A 25082-nucleotide genomic window follows, 5' to 3' on the forward strand; every position below is an offset into this window, starting at 1 on the left:
GAAGTGGGTCTCTTGTAGACGGCATACATACGGGTCTTGTTTTTGTATCCATTCAGCTAGTCTATGTCTTTTAGTTGGAGCATTTAATCCAGTTACATTTAAGGTAATTATCTATATGTATGCTCCTCTTACCATTTTCTTAATTGTTTTGGGTTTGTTATTGTAGGTCTTTTCCTTCTCTTGTGTTTCCTGCCTAGAGAAGTTCCTTTAGCATTTGTTGTAAGGCGGCTTGGCGGTGCTGAAGTCTCTTACCTTTTGCCTGTCTGAAAAGGTTTTAATTTCTCTGTCAAATCTGAATGAGATCCTTGCTGGCTAGAGTAATCTTGGCTGTAGGTGTTTCCCTTTTAACACTTTAAATGTGTCCTGCCACCCTCTTCTGGCTTGCAGAGTTTCTGCTGAAAGATCAGCTGTTAACCTTATGGGGATTCCCTTGTATATTGTTTGTTGTTTTTCCCTTGCTGCTTTTAATATTTTTTCTTTGTATTTAATTTTTGATAGTTTGATTAATATGTGCCTTGGCATGTTTCTCCTTGGATTTATCCTGTATGGGACTCTCTGTGCTTCCTGGACTTGATTGACTATTTTTTTTCCCATATTAGGGAAGTTTTCAACTATAATCTCCTCAAACATTTTCTCAGTCCCTTTCTTTTTCTCTTCTTCATCTGGGACCCCTATAATTCGAATGTTGCTGTTTAATGTTGTCCCAGAGGTTTCTGAGACTGTTCTCAATTCTTCTCATTCTTTTTTCTTTATTCTGCTCTGCGGTAGTTATTTCCACTATTTTATCTTCCAGGTCACTTCTGCGTTCTTCTACCTCAGTTAAAATTTTTAAAATAGAGGAATATCCAGAAGATAATAAGGTAACCACAACAGGAATCTATTATTGCCTAACTCCTTTCCAACACCTCCACTCCAAGGGGAAAAATATACTTAATTACACTTCTAGGCTCTCCCTTCAGGCATGTTTACTTATAGTGGGCTCATTCACATATATTTGGCCTTTACTATAGACTTTCTACTTCCTCATTGTATGTAGTAATTATAGAAAGGTTTAGTGCCTGAGAAGTGGTTAGCTGTCTCTTCTCTCAAGCTCCTACCACCTTTTTCATTCTCATAATCTCTCTATATATCTCACATGGCTTGCCCTTTGTCTCACTATATCTAGCTAGGTAGTTAGCTATCCATCTGTTTCTTGGTAAAAGAAGATACAAAAGGAGATCTCTTCTTGTATTGGACTAGTAGTGTCTGGATGTGATCATCAGAATGGCTGTTGCCATCTTAAAGACATGAGGGAAAGAAGTGAGTTATAACAATATCACAGTGGAAGAGACTTGAAGTCTTGATAATGCCAATTATGAGATGATAAATCCCTTTACTGTTTACCCTAGGTGAGTTAACATTAACATTTTCTATTTCTTGCAAGTAAATTATCTCAACTGATATGCCTAATATACCATTGAATCAATTGTTCTTTTCCTCTACAATTTGACTAATTTGGAAATACACCATTTTCTAGATAAACCACCTCCTTTACCATTACTTCTTTTTGACAAATTAACACCACTAATAAAAATTTATTTTCATAAAACAGCTGAACATGTAAAGACAGATATGCATGAAGGTGTTTATTTAGAATTATTTATAACAATTTATAATTAGAATCAAGTTGAATGTCTATCAATACAGAAGGTATTAAATAATATATGGTACATCCATACATTAGAGAATAAAAAGCCATTAAAAAGATAGTTATGAAAACCCATTGATGTAGAAAAATATCCATTGTGTATTATTGAGTGAAAATAAACAATTCAGCAAATTTCTGAGCATGAAAAAAATATGTTTATAAAATATGTTTATGTTTATAAAAATGTCTTGGATATATTTATTTAACATATATACATGTGAATAATAATGATACAAAGAATAACAAACATTTATTAAATACCTACTCTTAGATACTGTGTTAAGGGCTTTACATATATTATAGCTATTAAGTCAAACCTCAAATAATGTAGGTATTAATATTATTTTCATTTACAGATGAATAAAGTGAAATTTGGGGAGAAAATCATTTTTCCATCTAGCTGTTAAGGGATAAGATCAATGTCCAAATGCAGGTCTGTATAACAGCATATGTGTTATTTATATTATATAGTATTAATAATATAAAAATAAGCTGTATTATATTTTAACATTTATATCAAACAACATTTATACATATTTTACTATTTATATTACATTACACTGCATTATATATCATATTATATTATATTAAATTATATTATATTATATTATAGACGTCTGGAATAATTACCTCCAAAAGGATAATAATAATTGCCTTTGAGTGATAGAATCTTTTTTTTTAATTACATTCCTCTGTATCATTATATTTTCTATAGCAAACGTGGATTATCATAAGTAAAAAAGAAAAGGAAATAAATACATGATATATACATGTGTAAATTGTAATAAATACCTACTATAAAGTGACTTTCCTGTACCTTTTTGGCACAGGCTGTCAGGAGTGTTTTTAGTTCTAGATCTCCTACTTGACTCTATAACCTTCGTAAGTCATTGAACCTCTTAATTTGCTCATATGCAAAGTAGGTATAACGTTACTTAGATTTCCTCCTTCAAACAGTTGTCATAAGATTTAATGAGGTAGTGGACATCAAAGAGCTTGGGAAGTTTTAAAGCAAGCTAAAATTCTGTGGGAAGGTTATTATTCTTTATTTTCTTCAAATTAAAACATATTTTAAATGTATACTGTGGTTTTAAAAAGTTGAGTGTTGATACAGCCACTATGGAGAACAGTATGGAGGTTCCTTAAAAAACTAAAAATAGAACTACCGTATGACCCAGCAATCCCACTAATGGGCATATACCCTGAGAAAGCCATAATTCAAAAAAGATACATGTACCACAGTATTCACTGCAGCACTATCTACAATAGCCAGGACATGGAAGCAACCTAAATGTCCATCGATGGATGGATGGATAAAGAAGATGTGGCACATATATACAATGGAATATTACTCAGCCATAGAAAGGAACAAAACTGAGTTATTTGTAATGAGGTGGATGGACCTAGAGTCTGTCATACAGAGTGAAGTAAGTCAGAAAGAGAAAAACAAATACTGTATACTAACTCATATATATGGAATCTAAAAAAATAGTACTGATGAACCTAGTGGCAGCACAAGAATAAAGATACAGATGTAGAGAATGGTCTTGAGGACATGGGGGCAGGGGAAGGTGAAGCTGGGACAAAGTGAGAGAGTAGCATTGACATATATACACTACCAGATGTAAAATGGATAGCTAGTGGGAAGCTGCTGCATAGCACAGGGAGATCAGCTCGATGCTTTGTGACCACCTAGAGGAGTGAGATAGCGAGGGTGGGAGGGAGGCTCAAGAGGGAGGGGATATGGGGATATATGTATACATGTAGCTGATTCACTTTGTTGTACAGCAGAAACTAACACAACACTGAAAAGCAATTATACTCCAATAAAGATGTAAAAAAATATAATAAATGACCAAAAAGAGAAAAAAAAGTTGAGTGTCTTGAACATAGAATATAGCTTATATCTTTGTTTCCTAATCTAGATAATGGAATGATATTTTTGAACTTATAAGTTATTGTGGGAGTATGTTGATGTAACATACATAGATCATCTTGTACCATAAATTCTGACACAAAGTAAGGCCCCTATAGGGGTGTGTGGGTGTGTGTTAAATTAGAAAGTCCTAGTGGAAAGTAAGCTTTCCTTTGGAATTCTCTTCTAATATAAATTCACATTTTTGCTCAAAGGAACAATAACAGGAACAATAAATGTGCGATCTGGTTCCCTGAGGAAAAGGAAATCCATATTTAAGGGCTTTCATAACAGGCTATAATACACTATCTAGTTTATCAGAGGGGATATATTTATTAGCATAATAAAAGAGTACCAGGAAATTGCATAGTATTAACTAATTGTCTGCCCTTCCTTCCTTCTTGGAAATAGAAATATCACTAAAGTTCATGAACACGCATGAGATCTTTTCATCCTGTTGTTTCTAAGTTTGCTTTTTTTCACTGCTCTTCTAGTGTGGATCTGCAAGGAAATTGTCTTCTGAGGAGGAGGAAGCTCAAAGTGGTTGGATGGACTAATTTTCTAATGTTCCCTGGATCCTGGAGTGACCATTTAATGTGGTGAGTATTCCACTTTCTCCATTGTTCACATCTCTCATTTTTGAATCAAATGCTTTGAAGCTGAGAAAACAGATTTTGGGATACTATGGAAAGAATCTAGTAGATATCTACTATAGAAACACTAAATGATATTCTTCATTACAGTCATCCTCATAAAAGAGAATTTAATATGCATTTATAGGTTCAATTTGCCTGACAGAAAATGTTTCATTATTTTTTTCTTTTTCCAGTCCTTCCTGTCCCTTAACTGAAAACTGAGTTGCTGAGTGAGCATAGGACTGTGGAATGCTATGAACTAAAGAGTTCTCAAACAATATCTAATTCTCTGAACATTTCTGACACCCTTTCATGTCATTCAAATCTCCCTTTCCTGTGTCCTGTTTCCCAAGGATCAGCTCTCTGTGACCTGACAATCAGATTATCTGATAAACTAAAATAGTGAACTAATGTCTTAATGGATAATGTTACTCTTTCCAGGGAATTTATGTTCAATTTAACCAGGTCATTTGAAAACAAACTTTTAATCTATAAGAGTAATTATAATGGTAATTTCAAGTGCCCCCAGCAGAACTGTAATGAATTATGATCGAGGAATTGATGAATAAAAGACTTAAAAGTAGGCAGCCTTCTTCTCTCCATTTTTTTACATATAACTATGACATTCCAATGGTTATGAGCTTAACTTTTCTCTCCAGGCATCTGTGATCTAAGAGAGTTACCAAGAAAGGCAGTCTGGAGAACTGGAGAAACTAACTACATAGGCAACAGATAAAACAGATAAAGAATCACAGGGTATCAAAATGGTAGGTGGCCAGATTTGAAAATGTTGCGTCAAACATGATATCCACAGGGTATGGATAAGAGTGAAATTCCAAGATCTCCTTGTCTAGAAAAGGAGAGAATTCAGTTGCATCAATGAAAAGGAGGCATATAAACTGGGATGATGTGAACATTTCCAGACGCATGGGAAAGAGGCCCAGAGAAGATGGAGCAGAGATAATTTTAAGATGTGTGTATGGACTAAATTGACAGGAAGGAGAGTAATAGGAGAAAAAGAGAGAGCTGAGAAAGAGCATTTGGAATAACTACCTAATGTAAACACTGAATAAGAGATTTGCATGAATTGAAATTGGGGTGTTGGCTTGGTATTCAGTGACGTGAGTAGCAACCGTTCTTACTACCCACAAACTTCTCAAGTGAACAAAGTTAATTTTGTTGGCCTCAGTCTTCCCTTTCTTCTTGTTGCCTCAATTTCCTGCTTCTTTTCTTCTCTTAGCCAGTGGTATCTGGAAAGATATTACTCAAAGCATTCACCACAGGGTAAAAATTTCCATCAAGAACAAGTGGGTACCCTTACAAAATAAATTTGCATGTTGGCAGGGGACGACACCTTAATCTTATTTTCTTATTGAATTCCAGACACATGTGTTTTCCTCAGGGAGAGCGTGCCCACATTGAGACTGTCCTACATATTCTGCCATGCTTCTGACTGCCTTTGGGGGCAGATTTGAGCTCCCTCTAAGGTAGGTTAATTTTCATGATGCTAAGAACTTCTGGTACTCAAGCATGAAGTGGAATTGCCGTGCTGTGTAGTACAAAAGGACTTGTCAAAGACATCTAATAAAAAGTAAAAGTCAGTGACATCCTCTGGAACGTTTTTCCTTCCTGGGTGTGAATAGATTGTGTTAAAAGGGCTGAAGGGGCTATGTGCATAGATTGACACACTAGTATTATCAACTTAGTCAAGAGATTGAAGGGCAAGTCCTCAGAACTCTTCTGAGGTTTAGAGACCTATGCAGATTTTTTCAGAATTTATATATTTAGGTTCTAATTTCTATTCCACCTTTTACCCACTGGGAAGAATTTTAAATCTTCTTTTCTGGATCCCTAATTGGCACCTTTGCAAATTTATATCTATCTGCACCTCCTGAGAGTTGTATAACTTGTTTGATTTGATTTTTTAAAAGCATCCAGAAGCCTCATTATAGCACAGATCCCCTTTTTAGCACAAGTCTTTGAAGCCCATACTGCTTTCTTTAACTCTCTCTCTTATGGATTAAAAAATAAAAATAAAATATAAGTTGTATCCCTTTGACATCTTTCATAACACCTGAGTCTATTTTCTAAAAAGTTTGTTTTAACAAAAATAATGAAGTTCTTTTTTTCTGAGCCCCACCTTTTAGCAGAGACCAACTGTAGAAGAGAAACAACTATGGGAGGAATGTGTCATATTTCCACAAGGAAAGGGAAATATTTAGTTTATAGAAAAAGACAGATCATTCCTTGTATTCCTGGGAAGCATGTCAAGTGGATGAGGAAATAGGAATCAATGGAAGAAACTACTGGGAGACAAATTGCAGTTCAATATAAAGGCTGGCTATCTAAAATGATTGTCCCCGTTATCATAGATGGCATAAACTTGGTCAGAAATTAGAAAGCTCCCTGTCACTGGCACATTTGAATTATCACAACCATACTTCAACCACCAGATGAGGCTAGTAAAAGATTTTTAAGGTCCCTTTTAACCCACAAATTTTGTCGTGTTTTTTTTTTAACTTCTCCATTTAAGGTTTTAATAAACAATTTAACAAACAGTAAAAAATGCATTGATATTTCTTCTCCATTTAATGTTTCTTCCTCCCAAACCTTTTGCTTTCCATTTCATCATAATATTAATCTGGGAAATTATATTCAAAATAAGGAAACAATGACTTAGTATGTTACCTTTCTCAGGAATATTTGCAATTCAAAAGAATATAGGGGAAGAGGATAATGCTTAACTAAATGAAACAAGTTGATAACAGTGAAAATTAGTAAAAACACTAGAAGAAAGTTTTATGCAAAAGGTCCCTCTCAGTGTCCCTCAACAGAAAACATAATCGTGATTGCTTACTTTGTACAAATATGAAAAAAAACCTTACAAAATTTGGGTATGTTTTTAATAATCTAACAAAAATTTACCCTTTGCATAATATTTTAAAGTATTAATTTAATATCAAACAAGTCATTTCTATTTAACAATATTAAAAATAAGTAAAATTTGATTGTCAGAACAATAATCAGCAAATTTGGGTGCAGTATGTTAGGATAGAACAGAATGTGAACTAGAAAGTGACACAATCTAGGTCCTAATTTTGACTTTCACATTAATACTCTGAGTCATGCTAAGCACATCACTTAAGTTCTATGGAACGCCATTATCCCACCTTTACAATGAGAAGGTTGAAATAAATAATCACTAAGTTTTTTTCCAGCCCCAAATCACAAGTGCTAGGTCAGCAGTTAAGAATGCTTCTCCTGTTCTGAACTCTTCTGAAGCCAGTTGTGGCCACTAACAAAACTATCCTGCATTGTGAAATACACTCACTCAGAATCAGGTCAAATATTTTGACATTCATGTAAGTGAAATCTGTTTCTAAGGCATGATCACAGAGAGATAGACGGAAATGATTTCCACTTGAATCCTCACAAATAAAGGTCACAGCCCTTATATTTTTATCTGTTCCTTGGAACTACCCCAAAGCTAATTGGCCCAGCAACCCAGTGGTCACCAGTGTCCATCGTCAAGATTCTTAATACAGTGTTGATGCTAAGAGCACTGCATCTGCTCACACAGATGCATTCCATTAACTTTTTGATCCCTGCTTTGACAGACTATTTTTTATTTGCCTTCATTTAAATCCTTGAAAACAAGATTGGCAACCCACTGACTATGCTAACATGTCCTACCCATTTATATAGGTTTTAATCCCAAACTCATTAATGAATCATGTGCTTTAAAACAAAAGAAATTATAAGCAGCAACTAGAGGAAAAGAATAATACTGATCCAGTATGCTAGTTGAAATGATTATAGATACCTTCCTCTCTTCCTCAGGGATTCATTATGCAATGGTAAAGACAAATAAGTTTAAATATTACCATGATGCACAGCTTTGTATTTAAGTCAAATATAACATCCATAGGCAATACATGGATGTGGCTGTGTTCCAATAAATCTTTATTTACAAAAACAGGCAGTGGGCCATATTTGGTGCTTGAGTTGTAGTTTGCTCACCCTGGTATTAGAGTATACTTCATTAGGTGTACATTATATTTGGGTAAAGTTGGAGCAGGTCAATATTTGAGTTACAGAACCACATATATAAAAAAATTATTGATTTTTTAAAAGCAGTTTCGACAAGTCCACTGTAATTAGCAAATCTATTGCTTGCAAACCACTCCTGTCTCTAGAAATTAAGTGATGCCTAAAGCAAATTTATCAAATCATGGAACATAAAGAAAAATATCTGTGGATTTAAAAGAAAGGAAACATTATCGACATAGTCAAAAGGTCTGTCGAACTTACTATTTGGCACTTTGATTTATATGTGGAAATGGAAAGAACATTCATATGAGTATCCAACACTGCATTCAAGAATGTCATCTACTGTAGTGTAAGTCACCTTAATCTCCATTTCTCCAATGCACAGCATGTGATGTTAAGGAATGCACATACATATTTGGTGCCGTGGAGAGCAATATTACTTTGTAATAATTTATATTCCAAAGCATAGGGAATCCTTGTGAACTGTTAGTCTATGAGAATGTAATAGTGGTGTTCTTAGCAAAAGATGGGCTAATTCTGAGATGGAAATAACAGATCAGTATGGTGGGAGGAGAGAGATGAGGCTCAACTGAATAGTAAGGAGAGGACAAGAGGAGAGGGCAGAGAGTAAGGTTCTATTCCAGGATAATTTATATACTAAAGATGTCATGTTAAGTTACTTTTTTTTTTTTTTTAAGTAGATCAACATTCTCCTGGTGACATATTTCTGATGGCAAATAATCAACTATTTTTGGTTTTCTATTTGGCCATATTCTCAGGTTCCCAGCATATCCTCTCCTTCATATAAAAACAATATTTGCTCAAGGTCTGATTAACAGAGACATTGGGAGGAAACTCATTATTTCAAATAAAAATGAAATTTTCCAATATAAATACCTTATATCGATAAGACTGAAATAACTGATGACCTAACCAGTAGTGTTTCCTGCTCAATAAGATATTGAAGGCTATCTTTGGGATTCAAATTCCTGCTACTGAGTGTTTTTTGCAACTCTTTTTTTCTCCTATGACCTTTACTAATAGAAGATTGCATCACTGATGATGGCTGCATGCCAGGATAATTAGAGTGCCACTCCAGTTTCCCAAAACGCCTTGTATATTCTACTCCATCATAGAAAGCTGCACTTAGTAAAATACCATCATCATTAAGGCAAGAGAAAAATGGTTGATCGTTTGGCTATAGCTGCATAAAAACAAGTTCTAGATAAGCAGATTGAAATTTTACTCCATTTTATGGACCTGGATAGAGGAAGATTTGAGCAAATCACTTAACCCTCTGCATATTAGTTTCTTTTCCCATAAAATAAAGGAAATATTAATTTCCTTGGCTATATTATGGCTTCAAAATAATAGGTATGGTTTTTAAGTCCCTTGAAAAGTATAATATATATATTATAATGATCTTTGGTAATTTTTGTCAAGAAAATAAAAAATATAACAAAAATATAAAAATAGAATACAATAAAATACATGACAAATTTTTGTTTTACAATACCTTTTTACAATTTTTTTTTTTTTTTTACAATACTTTTTCTATTTACCTCAGCTTGTGCTGTCCAAGGTATTGGAGTTTGAGACAAGGGATTGTGATTATCTGAGGAGCGGAGGGGAACACCAATGCAAGAGAGCAAGAGAGCATACCATAAAAAGCAGTCTGTCCTGAATCCTGCTGGAACCTTTCTGAGCTGTATAGAATGTGCATCAGAAGGGTTTATCTGACAATCCTGCAGCCTGTGGAACAAAAACCAAATTCACAGAAAGATAGACAAAATGAAGAGGCAGAGGACTATGTACCAGATGAAGGAACAAGATAAAACCCCAGAAAAACAACTAAATGAAGTGGAGATAGGCAACCTTCCAGAAAAGAATTCAGAATAATGATAGTGAAGATGATCCAGGACCTCAGAAAAAGAATGGAGGCAAAGATTGAGAAGATGCAAGAAATGTTTAACAAAGACCTAGAAGAATTAAAGAACAAACAAACAGAGATGAACAATACAGTAACTGAAATGAAAAACATGCTAGAAGGAATCAATAGCACAAAAACTGAGGCAGAAGAATGGGTAAGTGACCTGGAAGACAGAATGGTGGAATTCACAGCCACAGAACAGAATAAAAAAAAAAGAATGGAAAGAAATGAAGACAGCCTAAGAGACCTCTGGGACAACATTAAATGCTGCAACAACATTCACATTATAGGGGTCCCAGAAGGAGAAAAGAGAGAGAAGGGACCCGAGAAAATATTTGAACAGATTATAGTCGAAAACTTCCCTAACGTGGGAAAGGAAATAGCCACCCAAGTCCAGCAGACAGTCCCATACAGGATAAACCCAGGGAGAAACATGACGAGACACATAGTAATCAAACTGGCAAAAATTAAAGACAAAGAAAAATTATTGAAAGCAGCAAGGGGAAAACGACAAATAACATACAAGGGAACTACCACAAGGTTAAAAGCTGATTTCTCAGCAGAAACTCTGCAAGCCAGAAGGGAGTGGCATGACATATTTAAAGTGATGAAAGGGAAGAACCTACAACCAAGATTACCCTTGGTTGAGTTGGCAAGGAACTCATTCAGATTTGACAGAGAAATCAAAAGCTTTACAGACAAGCAAAAGCTAAAAGAAGTCAGCACTACCAAGCCAGCTCTACAACAGATGCTAAAGGAACTTCTCTAAGTGAGAAACACAAGATAAGAAATGGACCTACAAAAACAAACCACAAACAATTAAGAAAATGGTAATAGGAACATACATATCAATACTCACCTTAAATAAAGTATGAATGGATTAAATGCTTCAACCAAAAGACACAGGCTCGCTAATGGATACAGAAACAAGACCCATATATATATATATATATGGTCTACCAGAGACCCACTTCAGACCTAGGGACACATGCAGAATGAAATTGAGGGGATGGAAAAAGATTCCACGCAAATGGAAACCATGCAAAAGAAAGCTGGAGTAGCAATGCTCATATAAGATAAAATAGACTTTAAAATAAAGAATGTTACAAGAGACAAAGAAGGACACTACATAATGATCAAGGGATCAATCTAAGAAGATATAACAATTATAAATATATATGCACTCAACATAGGAGCACCTCAATACATAAGGCAAATGCTAACAGCTATAAAAGAGGAAATCAACAGTAACACAATAATATTGGGAAAACCTAACACCTCACTTTCACTAATGAACAGATAATCCACACCAAAAATTCATAAGGAAACACAAACTTTAAATGACACAATAGACCACATAGATTTAATTGATATTTATAGGGCATTCCATCTGAAAACAGCAGATTACACTTTCTTCTCAAGTGCACACTAACATTCTCTAGGATAGATCACATCTTGGGTCACAGATCAAGCCTCGGTAAATTTAAGAAAATTGAAGTTACATCAAGCATCTGTTCGGACCACAATGCTATGAGATTAGAAATAAATTACATGGGAAAAAAACGTGGAAAACACAAACACATGGAAGCTAAACAATACGTTACTAAATAACCAAGAGATCACTGAAGAAATCAAAGAGGAAATCAGAAATTACCTACAGACAAGAGGCAACCCAGCACCGGAGCGCACAGGCTCCTTGCTGGGGCTAATGGCAGACTCCAGGAGGGCTCATGCCAAGGAGTACTTCCCAGAACTTCTGCTGCCAATGTCGTTCTCCCCGCAGTGAGCCACAGCTGCCCCCCACCTCTGCAGGAGACCCTTAACACTAGCAGCCGTGTGTCTGTCAGTGTCTTGGTGCTCCAGCCTGGTATCAGGGCTCAGCCTCTGAGGTGGGAGAGCCAAGTTCAGGACATTAGACCAAAAGAGAACTCCTAACCCCATGTAATATCAATCAGTGAGAGCTCTCCCAGAGATGTCTGTCTCAATGCTAAGACCCAGCTCCACCCAACGGCCAGCAAGCTCCAGTGCTGGATGGCCCATGCCAAACAACTAGCAAGACAGGAACACAAACCCACCCATAAGCAGAGAGGCTGCCTAAAATCATACTAAGTTCACAGACACCCCAAAACACACCACCAGATGCAGCCCTGCCCACCAGAAAGACAAGTTCCAGACCCACCGACAAGAACAAAAGCACCAATCGCCTCCACCAAGAAGACTACACAACCCACTGAACCAAACATACTCCCAGGGGGAAGACAAAAAAAAACAGGAACTCTGAAACTGCAGCCTGGGAAAAGGAAACCCCAAACACAGTAAGTTAAGCAAAATGGGAAGACAAAGAAACATGCAGCAGATGAAGGAGCAACAGAAAAACCCACCAGGCCAAACAAATGAAGAGGAAATTGGCAGTCTACCTGAAAAAGAATTCAGAGTAATAATAGTAAAGATGATCAAAATCTTGGAAATAGAATGGAGAAAATACAAGAAACATTTAAAAAGGACCTAGTAGAACTAAAGACCAAACAAACAATGATGAACAACACAATAAATAAAATTTAAAATTCTCTAGAAGGAATCAATAGCAGAATAACTGAGGCAGAAGAACAGATAAGTGATCTGGAAGATAAAATACTGGAAATAACTACCACAGAGCAGAATAAAGAAAAAAAGAATGAAAGGAAATGAAGACAGTCTTAGAGACACCTGGGACAACATTAAATGCACCAACATTCGAATTATAGGGGTCCCAGAAGAAGAAGAGAAAAAGAAAGGGACTGAGAAAATATTTGAAGAGATTATAGTTAAAAACTTCCCTAATATGGGAAAGGAAATAGTCAAGTCTAGGAAGCACAGAGAGTCCCATACAAGATAAATCCAAGGAGAAACACGCCAAGACACATATTAATCAAACTATCAAAAATTAAATACAAAGAAAAAATATTAAAAGCAGCAAGGGAAAAACAACAAATAACATACAAGGGAATCCCCATAAGGTTAACAGCTGATCTCTCAGCAGAAACTCTGCAAGCCGGAAGGGAGTGGCATGACATATTTAAAGTGATGAAAGGGAAAAACCTACAACCAAGATTACTGTAGCCAGCAAGGATCTCATTCAGATTTGACGGAGAAATTAAAACCTTTACAGACAAGCAAAACATAAGAGAATTCAGCACCACTATACCAGCATTACAACAAATGCTCAAGGAACTTCTCTAGGCAGGAAACACAAGAGAAGGAAAAAGAAACCCAAAACAATTAAGAAAATGGTAATAGGAACATACATATCAATAATTACATTAAATGTAACTGGATTAAATGCCCCATACAAAAGACACAGGCTCACTGAAGGGATACAAAACAAAACTCATATATATGCTGTCTACGAGAGACCCGCTTCAGACCTAGGGACACATACAGACTCAAAGTTAGGGGATGGAAAAAGATATTCCATACAAATGGAAATCTAAAGAAAGCTGGAGTAGCAATTCTCTTATCAGACAAAATAGACCTTAAAATAAAGACTATTACAAAAGACAAATAAGGACACTACATAATGATCAAGGGATCAATCCAAGAAGAAGATATAACAATTATAAATATTTAGGCACTCAACATGGGAGCACCTCAATAGATAAGGCAAATGCTAACAGCCATAAAAGGGGAAATCAACAATAGCACAATACTGGTACGGGATTTTAACACTCCAGTTTCACCAATGGACAGATCATCCAAAATGAAAATAAATAAGGAAACACAAGCTTTAAATTACACATTAAACAAGGTGTTCTTAAATTATCCAAAAACAACAGAATACACTTTCCTCTCAAGTACTCAAGGAACTTTCTCCAGGATAGACCATATCTTTGGTCACAAATCAAGCCTTGGTAAATTTAAGAAAATTGAAATTGTATCAAGTATCTTTTCTGCTATGAGACTAGATATCAATTACAGAAAAAAAAAAACTGTAAAAACTACAAACACATGGAGGCTAAACAATATGCTACTAAATAACGAAGAGATCACTGAAGAACTCAAAGAAGAAATCAAAAAATACCAAGAGGGCTTCCCTGGTGGTGCAGTGTTGAAAATCTGCCGGCCATTGCAGGGGACACGGGTTCGTGCCCCAGTCCGGGAAGATCCCACATGCCACGGAAATGCTAGGCCCGTGAGCCATGGCTGCTGAGCCTGCACGTCCGGAGCAATGGGAGAGACCACAACAGTGAGAGGCCCGCATACCGCAAAAAAAAAAAAAAAAAACTTGACAGTGAAAACAACGATCCAAACCTATGGGATGCGGCAAAAGCAGTTTTAAGAGGGAAGTTTATAGCAATACAATCCTACCTCAAGAAACAAGAAATATCTCAAATAAACAACCTAACCTTACACCTAAAGCAATTAGAGAAAGCAGAACAACAACAACAACAAAAATAAAAAACCCAAGGTTAGCAGAAAGAAAGAAATCATAATTATCAAATTGGAAACAAAAGAAAAAGAAATGAAGGAAACTATAGCAAAGATCAATAAAACTAAAAGCTAGTTCTTTGAGAAGATAAACAAAATTGATAAACCACTAGCCAGACTCATCAAGAAAAAAAGGGAGAAGACTCAAATCAACAGAATTAGAAATGAAAAAGAAGAAGTAAAACAGACACTGCAGAAATACAACGAATCCTGAGGGATTACTACTGGCAACTTTATGCCAATAAAATGCACAACCTGGAAGAAATAGACAAGTTCTTAGAAGAGCACAACCTTCTCAGACTGAACCAGGAAGAAATTTTAAAAAATAAAGAGACCAGTCACAAGCGCTGAAATTGAAACTGTGATTAAACATCTTCAAACAAACGAAGGCCCAGGACCAGATGGCTTCACAGGCAAATTCTATAAAACATTTAGAGAAGAGCTAACACCTATCCTCAAACTCTTCCAAAATATAGCAGAGGGATGAACACTCCCAAACTCATTCTACGAGGCCACCATCACCCTGATGCCAAAACCAGGCAAAGATGTCACAGAAAAAGAAAACTACAGGCCAATATCCCTAATTAACATAGATGCAAAATCCTCAACAAATACTAGCCAACAGAATCCAACAGCACATTGAAAGGATCATGCACCATGATGAAGTAGTGTTTATCTCAGATATGAAAAGATTCTTCAGTATACCCAAATCAATCAGTGTGATACACCATATTAACAGATTGAAGGAGAAAAACCAAATGATCCTGTCAATAGATGCAGAAAAAGTTTTTGACGAAATTCAACACCCATTTATGATAAAAGCTCTCGAGAAAGTAGGTATAGAGGGAATTTACCTCAACATAATAAAAGCCATATATGACAAACCCAGAGCCAACATCATTCTCAATGGTGAAAAACTGAAACCATTTCCTGTAAAAAATCAGGAACTAGACAAGGATGCCCACTCTCACCACTATTTTTCAACATAGTTTTGGAAGTTTTAGGCAGAGCAATCAGAGCCGAAAAAAAAAAATAAAAGGAATCCAAATTGGAAAAGAAGAAGTAAAGCTGTCACTGTGTGCAGATGACATGATACTATACATAGAGAATCCTAAAGATGCTACCAGAAAACTACTAGAGCTAATCAATGAATTTGGTAAAGTAGCAGGATACAAAATTAATGCACAGAAATCTCTTGCATTCCTATACACTAATGATGAAAAATATGATAGAGAAATTAAGGAATCACTCCCATTTACCACTGCAAAAAAGAATAAAATACCTAGGAATACACCTACTTAAGAAGACAAGAGACCTGTATGCAGAAAACTATAAGACACTGATGAAAGAAATTAAAGATGATACCAACAGATGGAGATCTATACCATGTTCTTGGATTGGAAGAATCAACATTGTGAAAATGACTATACTACCCAGAGCAATCTACAGATTCAATGCAATCCCTATCAAACTATCAATGGCATTCTTCACAGCACTAGAACAAAAAATTTCACAATATGTATGGAAACACAAAAGACCCCATATAGCCAGAAATCTTGAGAAAGAAAAACATAGCTAGAGGAATGAAGCTCCCTGACTTCAGAATATACTACAAATCTACAGTAATCAAAACAATATGGTACTGGGACAAAAACAGAAATATAGAACGATGGAACAGTATAGAAAGCCCAGAGATAAACCCACGCACATGTAGTCACCTTATCTTTGATAAAGGAGGCAGGAATCTACAATGGAGAAAAGACAACCTCTTCAATAAGTGGTGCTGAAAAAGCTGGACAGCTACATATCAAGGAATGAAATTAGATACTCCCTGCACCATACACAAATATAAACTCAAAATAGATTAAAGACCTAAATGTAAGACCAGACACTATAAGACATAAAGAGGAAAACATAGGCAGAACACTCTATGACATAAATCACAACAAGATCCTTTTTGACCCACCTCCTAGAGAAAGGGAAATAAAAACAGAAATAAACAAATGGGACCTAATGAAATTTAAGAGCTTTTGCACAGCAAAGGAAACCATAAACAAGATGAAGAGACAACCCTCAGGATGGGAGAAAATATTTGCAAACAAAGCAACTGACAAAGCATTAATCGCCAAAATATATAAGCAGCTCATGCAGCTCAATATCAAAAAAACAAACAACCCAATCCAACAATGAGCAGAAGATCTAAATAGCCAAATCCCCAAAGAAGTTTGTCAACAAACACATAAAAAGATGCTCACCATCACTAATCATTAGAGAAATGCAAGTCAAAACTTCAATGCAGTATCACCTCACAATGGTCAGAATGGCTATCATCAAAAAATCTACAAGCAATAAATGCTGGAGAGGGTGTGGAGAAAAGAGAACCCTCTTGCACTGTTGGTGGGGATGTAAATTGATACAGCTACTATGGAGAACAGTATGGAGGTTCCTTAAAAAACTATAAATAGAACTACCATATGAGCCAGCAATCCCACTACTGGGCATATACCCTGAGAAAACCATAATTCAAAAAGAGTCAGGTACCACAATGTTCATTGCAACACTATTTATGATAGCCAGGACATGGAAGCAACCTGTGTCCATCAACAGATGAATGGATAAAGAAGATGTGACACACATATGCAATGGAATATTATTTGGCCGTAAAAAGAAACGAAATTGAGTTATTTGTAGTGAGGTGGATGGACCTAGAGTATGTCATACAAAGTGAAGTAAGTCAGAAAAAGAAAAACAAATACTGTTTGCTAACACATATATATGGAATGTAAGGGAAAAAAATGTTTCTGATGAACCTAGGGGAAGGACAAGAATAAAGATGGAGACGTAGAGAATGGACTTGAGGACATGGGGAGGGGGAATGGTAAGCTGGGATGAAGTGAGAGATTAGCATTGACATATATACACTACCAATTTTAAAGTAGATAGCTAGTGGGAAGCAGCTGAATAGCACAGGGAGATCAGCTTGGTGCTTTGTGACCACCTAAAGGGGTGGGATAGGGCTGGTGGGAGGGAGACACAAAAGGGAGTGGATATGGGGATATATATGTATAGATATAGATGATTCTCTTTGTTACACAGCAGAAATTAACACAACATTCTAAAGCAATTATACTCCAATAAAGATGTTTTAAAAAAAGTTACTAGAGACAAACGGCAACAGAAACACAATGATCCAAAACCTATGGGATGCAGCAAAAGCATTTCTAAGAGGGAAGTTTATAGCAACACAATCCTATCTCCAGAAACAAGAAAAATCTCAAATAAACAATGCGACCTTACACCTAAAGGAACTAGAGAAAAAAGAACAAACAAAACCCAAAGGTTGTAGAAGGAAAGAAATCTTAAAAGATCAGATCAGAAATAAATGAAAAAGAAATGAAGGAAACAGTAGCCAAGATCAATAAAACTAAAAGTTGGTTCTTTGAGAAGGTAAACAAAATTGATTAACCTTTAGCCAGACTCATCAAGAAAAGGAGTGAGCGGACTGAAATCAATAAAATTAGAAATGAAAAAGGGGAAGTTACAACAGACACTGCAGAAATACAAAGCATCATCAGAGACTACTACAAGCAACTCTATGCCAATAAAATGGACAACTGGGAAGAAATGGACAAATACTTAGACAGGTATTACCTTCCCAGAGTGAATCAGGAAGAACTAGAAAATATGAACAGACCAATCACAAGTAATGAAATTGAAACTGTGACTAAATATCTTCCAGAAAGCAAAAGTCTAGGAGCAGATGGCTTCAGAGGTGAATTCTATCAAACATTCAGAGAACAGCTAACACCCATTCTTCTCAAACTCTTCCAAAAAATTACAGAGGAAGGAACATTCCCAATCTCATTCTAGGAGGCCACCATCACCCTGATACCAAAACCAGATAGAGATACTACAAAAAAAGAAAATTACAGACCAATATCACTGATGAATATAGATGCAAAAATCCTCAACAAAATACTAGCAAGCAGAAACCAATAACACATTAAAAGGATCATACACCATGATCAAGTGGGGTTTATCCCAGGAATGCAAGGATTCTTTAGTATATGCAAATCAATCAATGTGATATACCATATTAACAAATTGAAGGATAAAAACCATATGATCATCTCAGCAGAAGCAGAAGAAGATTTTGACAAAATTCAACACTCATTTATGATAAAAACTCTCCAGAAAGTGGGTATAGAGGGAACCTACCTCAACATAATAAAGGCTATATATGACAAACCCATAGCAAACATCACTCTTATGGTGAAAAACTGAAAGCATTTCCTCTAAGATCAGGAACAAGACCAGGTTGTCCACTCTCACGACTGTTATTCAACATAGTTTTGAAAGACCTAGCCATGGCAGTCAGAGACAAAAAAAGAAATAAAGGAATCAAAATTGGAAAAGAAGAAATAAAAGTGTCACTGTTTGCAGATGACATGATACTCTACATAGAGAATCCTAAAGATGCCACCAGAAAACTACTAGAGCTAATAAATGAATTTGATAATGTTGCATAATGCAAAATTAATACATAGAAATCTCTTGCATTCCTATACACTAGCAATGAAAGATCAGAAAGAGAAATTCAGGAAACAATCTCATTCACCATTGCAACAAAAAGAATAAAATACCTAGGAATAAACCTGCCTGAGGAGGTAAAATACCTGTACTAAGAAAACTGTAAGAAACTGATGAAAGAAACCTAAGGTGAGTCAAACAGATGGAGAATTATACCAACGTTCTTGGATTGGAAGAATCAATATTGTGAGAATGACTATACTACCCAAAGCAATATACAGATTCAGTGCAATTCCTATCAAATTACCAGTGGCATTTTTTACAGAAGTAGAACAAAAAATCTTAAAATTTGTATGCAGACACAAAAGACCCCGAATAGCCAAAACCATCTTGAGGGAAAAAAATCAGAACTGGAAGAATCAGGCTCCCTGACTTCAGACTGTACTACAAAGCTACAGTAATCAAGACAATATTGTACTAGCACAAAAACAGAAATGTAGATCAATGGAACAGGATAGAAATCCCAGAGATAAGCCCACGCACCAACGGTCAACAAATCTACGACAAAGGAGGCAAGGATATGCAATGGAGAAAAGACAGTCTCTTCAATAAGTGGTGCTGGGAAAACTGGACAACTACATGTAAAAGAATGAAATTAGAACACTCCCTAACACCATACACAAAAAATAAACTCAAAATAGATTAAAGACCTAAATGTAATACCGTACACTATAAAACTCTTAGTTGAGAACATAGGCAGAACACTCTATGACATAAGTCACAGCAAGATCCTTTTTGACCCAATTCCTAGAGTATTGGAAATAAAACCAAAAATAAACAAATGAGACCTAATGAAACTTCAAAGCTTTTGCACAGCAAAGGAAACTATAAACAAGATGAAAAGACAGCCCTCAGAATGGGAGAAAATATTTGCAAACAAATCAACACACAAAGGATTAATCTTCAAAATATATATACAGCTCATGCAGCTCAATATTAAGGAAAAAAAAAAACAAAACAAAACAACCCAACCAAAAGGGCAGAAGACCTAAATAGACATTTCTCCAAAGAAGACATACAGATGGCCAACAAACACAAGAAAAGATGCTCAACATCACTAATCATTTGAGAAATGCAAATCAAAGCTACAATGAGGTATCACCTCTCACCAGTTAGAATGTGCATCATCTGAAAATCTACAAACAACAGATCCTGGAGAGGATGTGAATAGGGAACCCTCTTCCACTGTTGGTGGGAATGTAAATTGATACAGTCATTATGGAGAATAGTATGGATGGTCCTTAAAAACCTAAGAATAGAATTACCATATGACCCCCCCATCCCACCAATGGGCGTATACCCAGAGAAAACCATAATTCAAAAAACAGACATGCACCCCAATGTTCATTGCAGCACTGTTTCCAATAGCCAGATCATGGAAGCAACCTAAATGCCCATCAAGAGATGAATGGATAAAGAAGATGTGGTACATATATACAATGGAGTATTACTCAGGAATGAAACTGGGTCATTTTTAGAGATGTGGATGGACCTAAAGACTGTCATACAGAGTGAAGTTAAGTCAGAAGGAGAAAAACAAATACCGTATATTAACACATATACGTAAAGTATAGAAAAATGGTACAGGTGAACCAGTTTACAAGGCAGAAACAGACACACAGATGTGGAGAACAAACGTATGGACACCAAGTGGGGGAAAGCACGCGTAGGGGAGTGTGGGATGAATTGGAAGATTGGGATTGACATATATACACCAATATGCATAAAATAGATAACTAATAAAAATGTGCTGTATAAAAATAAATAAATAAAATAAAACTCAATCCAAAAAAGAAGGGTTTATCTGTGGACTGGAAGAAGAGAACATTTATCCATTGGCTGCTTCCTCCTCTCTGTCTAAGCTTACTCAGCAAGAGATTACCTTCCTAGCCCATTTAGGTTTGCATGCCATGAGTGATCAGGATTACTTCAGGTTCCCACACTGAGTATGGAAGAAGCTCCAGAAGGGTAGAGCCTGCTGCTGAAGTAAGGTGCTGCCCATGCCACCTACATGACGACAGCTGCCACAGAAAATGCTGGTAGAAAAGATGGGCTGAGAAACATGAGTCAGGGCACAAGAGGAATTCAATATACTATGTGAAAGTCATATTAAATGCTATTATTGTAGTTTTTTAAAGTATTGATTTAAACCATTAAAGAAATTTAACCCCTGTCAAAGCCATAACATACTTTGTTCTTCTAGCTTAGTAAGACTTTATTAAAAATATTAAATGAAGATTCTTAAGTTTTGGTATAAATGGCCGGAGGAAGATACATTCCCTTTCCATGAACTTTAGGAAAAAAAAAAAAATAAGAAACAAGGGAAATATTCTTGGATTTCAGGTGGTTTTTACAAAACCCCTACACCAAATGTAAAATTTTTACTATGGTAAGACAATGAAATATGTAAGAAATTAAAAATAGAAATAAAATGTTGACTTTTTTGACCATCAGTGGTTGACACTAAAGTATGACAAATGTATCGTTATAGTTTTAAAAATATAATGATGCCACAGCCTCTGCTTGTAACATAATCATCAATTGAAGTCCACCAAAAATGAATTAAATGACTACTAAAATGAATTAAATTTTAAATAACAGAAATAATTTCTGGCTATGAGAGTGAAACTATGAAGTTTGTTATTAAGGAAAATTGTGCAGTCTTGTTTATCTGGAGATAATGATGCTGTCATGTATACAATAGGAGAATGGATTGAAACAGTTCTGCTGATCATTTGTTATTTTCTCTTATCTCTATTCCCTGTTTCTTGTTCTGTATTGTAGGAAACTGTGCCCTGCAAGCTAACATGTCTAGGCTTCCTTGAAATCTGGTTTCCTGATAGAGTCAACCAATAGGAGACTCGCAAGAGACTGGATGACAAGGAGTATCTCAGGGAATTTCTTCCGCACTGTGGTTCTTCTCTTCATGGTTCTGTCCCCTCCAGGTGATTCCAGTCCTGGAGTCTGACTCTCACTGTTTTCCTCCAACCCTAGGTAAGACACCAGCTTCATGCCATTGCTAATTCTTAGGTTAATTCACCTTCTCATGTTTGGTTTTCAGTTCTCCCAACACCTCTGTAAACTAATTCCCCACGTTAAGTCCTCTCTATTCTTCTGTCTGGCATGCATGGGCTCCATTTTCTTCCAAGACTCTGGCTGAGATAGTATTCCCTGCTTTGCAGTAACACACTGGTAATTTATGTCACATTCTTCTTAGTAATGATGTCTCATTTAGTCAGTGAATTTCAGGTGAGTTTCAGTGTAAAGTTGCAGGAGACAATATGCTCCTAGGGATTATAACAGATTGTTGGGGGATGGGGTGAAACATTGTTAAAAAGAATGCACAAGTGATTCTGGTATCCCCTAGTTGACATATGCCCTTTTTCCTGTGAGTGACATTCTTTGAATTATATAATATTTTAGGTCTCTTCAAGATATTTCATTCTACAGTCATAATGCCACCTACCTATATGAGCATCCTCTAATTTTGACAAGCAATCATGTTTCTAATTTTTCCCTGAGAGCAAGACATTTATATATACAGGGAGGTGGTGCATCTCTGAGACAGGAAGTTTTGAATTATCTAATACTATTTTCAGATTCTTGCAACTAAGGTGAGAACATCCACCTGCTGACCCAAATGAAGAATCAATATAGTCCTTCTGACTTAAGCTGAAAGGAAGATAAGCAGCATGTAGAATTCTGACAGTGAATTTTTGTGCTGAAAAGAAAACCTAGATTTTGTCTTGGGGTAACACAGTAGGAGAAATCTGACTTGAGCTAGCACTTCATTTACAGTTCAAAGAAGACGACTGCTCCCTACAGAGTGAGGCAAGGTTTCCATAACCCCAAAACATCTGGGGAAAAAAGGGTAGAAATGACCTGAATGTTTGTTGTGGGCATCAAACAGACACACTAACAAACAAAGTCTTGCAGAACAGTGATAAGTAAGATGGAAATTTTTTTAACCAAATAGAAGTTAGAGGAAGGTGTAAAGAGAAAAATGTTGCCTGCCATTCCAGTTCTAGAAGGATCAAGCCATTGGCCACTGCAGTCACCTACCAACAGTGCACCCTGAGGGAAATTCAGGATGGAGAAAAACAGGAAGCATTCTGTACTTTGGATATACTGGCCCAAACATATGTATATGTATAGTTAAGATACATATCTAAGGAAAAATTTCAGTGACCCCTGATTCTTGCATCTTCCCATGTACAGAAAAGCAGTAAAATCATTAACTTGAGATATCTGTTCTTTGTGATTGACAATAATCTTTTGATGTTCAATTACATGTTTATTTTCCAACAAAAAATCCATATATATCCTGGCTCCTCCCTTACGTCTTCGGAGCAGTTCCTCAGAGGTATCTGGGAAGTTGTCTCCTGGGACTATAGTCCTCAGTAAGGTTCCTGAATAAAACTTAACTCATAACTTTTACGTTGTGTGTTCTTCTTTCAGTCAACAAGGGCAAATAAACTGTCTGTATTTGATTAGAAATTCTTCCATTTCCTAGTTTTGTGACCTTGGACAACTTAACCTCTCTGAGTCTCAGTTTGCACATCTATAAAATGGAATAATAATAATAATAGTTTTGACTAAATTTTTTGATAGAATTAAATAAAATTGTCTGTATAAATTAGCCGAAAGTGTGTGTTCAATGAGAATTAATTGGGAGCATTATTTTTAGCGTTAAGACGTTTGTTTTCAGAATCTCCCTGAATATAACAGAGGGGGAAAACATTGGCTGCTAAGAAGAAAGCATTGCCTTTTTGTTTGCTCTCTTGATTAGGATAGCACTGTTGTATGAGCAGTTCTCTCGTTCTGAAAATGATACCAGGGTCACTTCTCCCGCAAGTGGCATTTTTCTGGTGGGTGATGAGGTGATAGGAACACTGTCTTGGTTTTTGTCATGAACATTTGTTTACCTCTCTACCCTCCATTTCCATTCTTCAGGCAATTGTCCCAAATTTAGGAACAAGTTGGAAATCTAATTCTTCCATATTTCCAAGTCATGGCGTCTGGATGGGGTTCCATTTTCAGTTTCAGAAGCTTGTGAGAGGCACACTTAAGCCAATCCATGCATCATATTCCCCTGTATACAGTTGTTGAGGTATTATAACTTTATTTATCCACTCTCTTGATGATGGACATCTAGGTTGTTTCCAAATATTCATAATGGATCCTAGCATTCCTCTCCCGTAAGATAGTTGCAAAAAATTAGGCAAGCCAGAGTCCATTTTCTCACCTGTAAAGAGAGAAATTTGGGTTAAGTGCTCTCCAAGTTTCCTTTCTGTGCTAAAATTCTGTGTTCCATATTCTCTGAATACTGACCTATCTCATTAAATAGACAGCCCCTGTTCCTGTCTGTTTATATCTCTTGGGCTTTCTCATCTTCTTGGCCTCTGTGAGTGACCTGAAATCAGGGTGCTCAGAGCGATGCTGTGCAGGGTACTGTTTGACTTCCCCAGACTCCAATATGCTCATATTGTGTTCCATTTCTTCTAGCCGCATGTCTTCCCATTGTCCTGATATGCCACTACAGTGACATCTGTGCCACCTGCTGCAGACTTCACCTTAGGGAAATCTTCCCCATTATGGAAGCAGGATGCACCTTGCAGAGCTCTTTGGCTATTTGAGAAACAAACATGTTCTTCCAGATGGGTTAGCAGAGTATTTCAGAATTGATTCCATGTTGGCTGTTCTCCAAGAATCTTTGTAAAGAAGCTGCAAGAGAACAGGTTCAGAAAAATCTGACCCTTATAACCTACCTGTACTCTATGCTTGTTCCATAAACTGTATGTTTCAGCAAGA

Source organism: Globicephala melas, chromosome 12 (genome assembly GCF_963455315.2).
Source record: "Globicephala melas chromosome 12, mGloMel1.2, whole genome shotgun sequence".
Lineage (NCBI taxonomy): Eukaryota > Metazoa > Chordata > Mammalia > Artiodactyla > Delphinidae > Globicephala > Globicephala melas.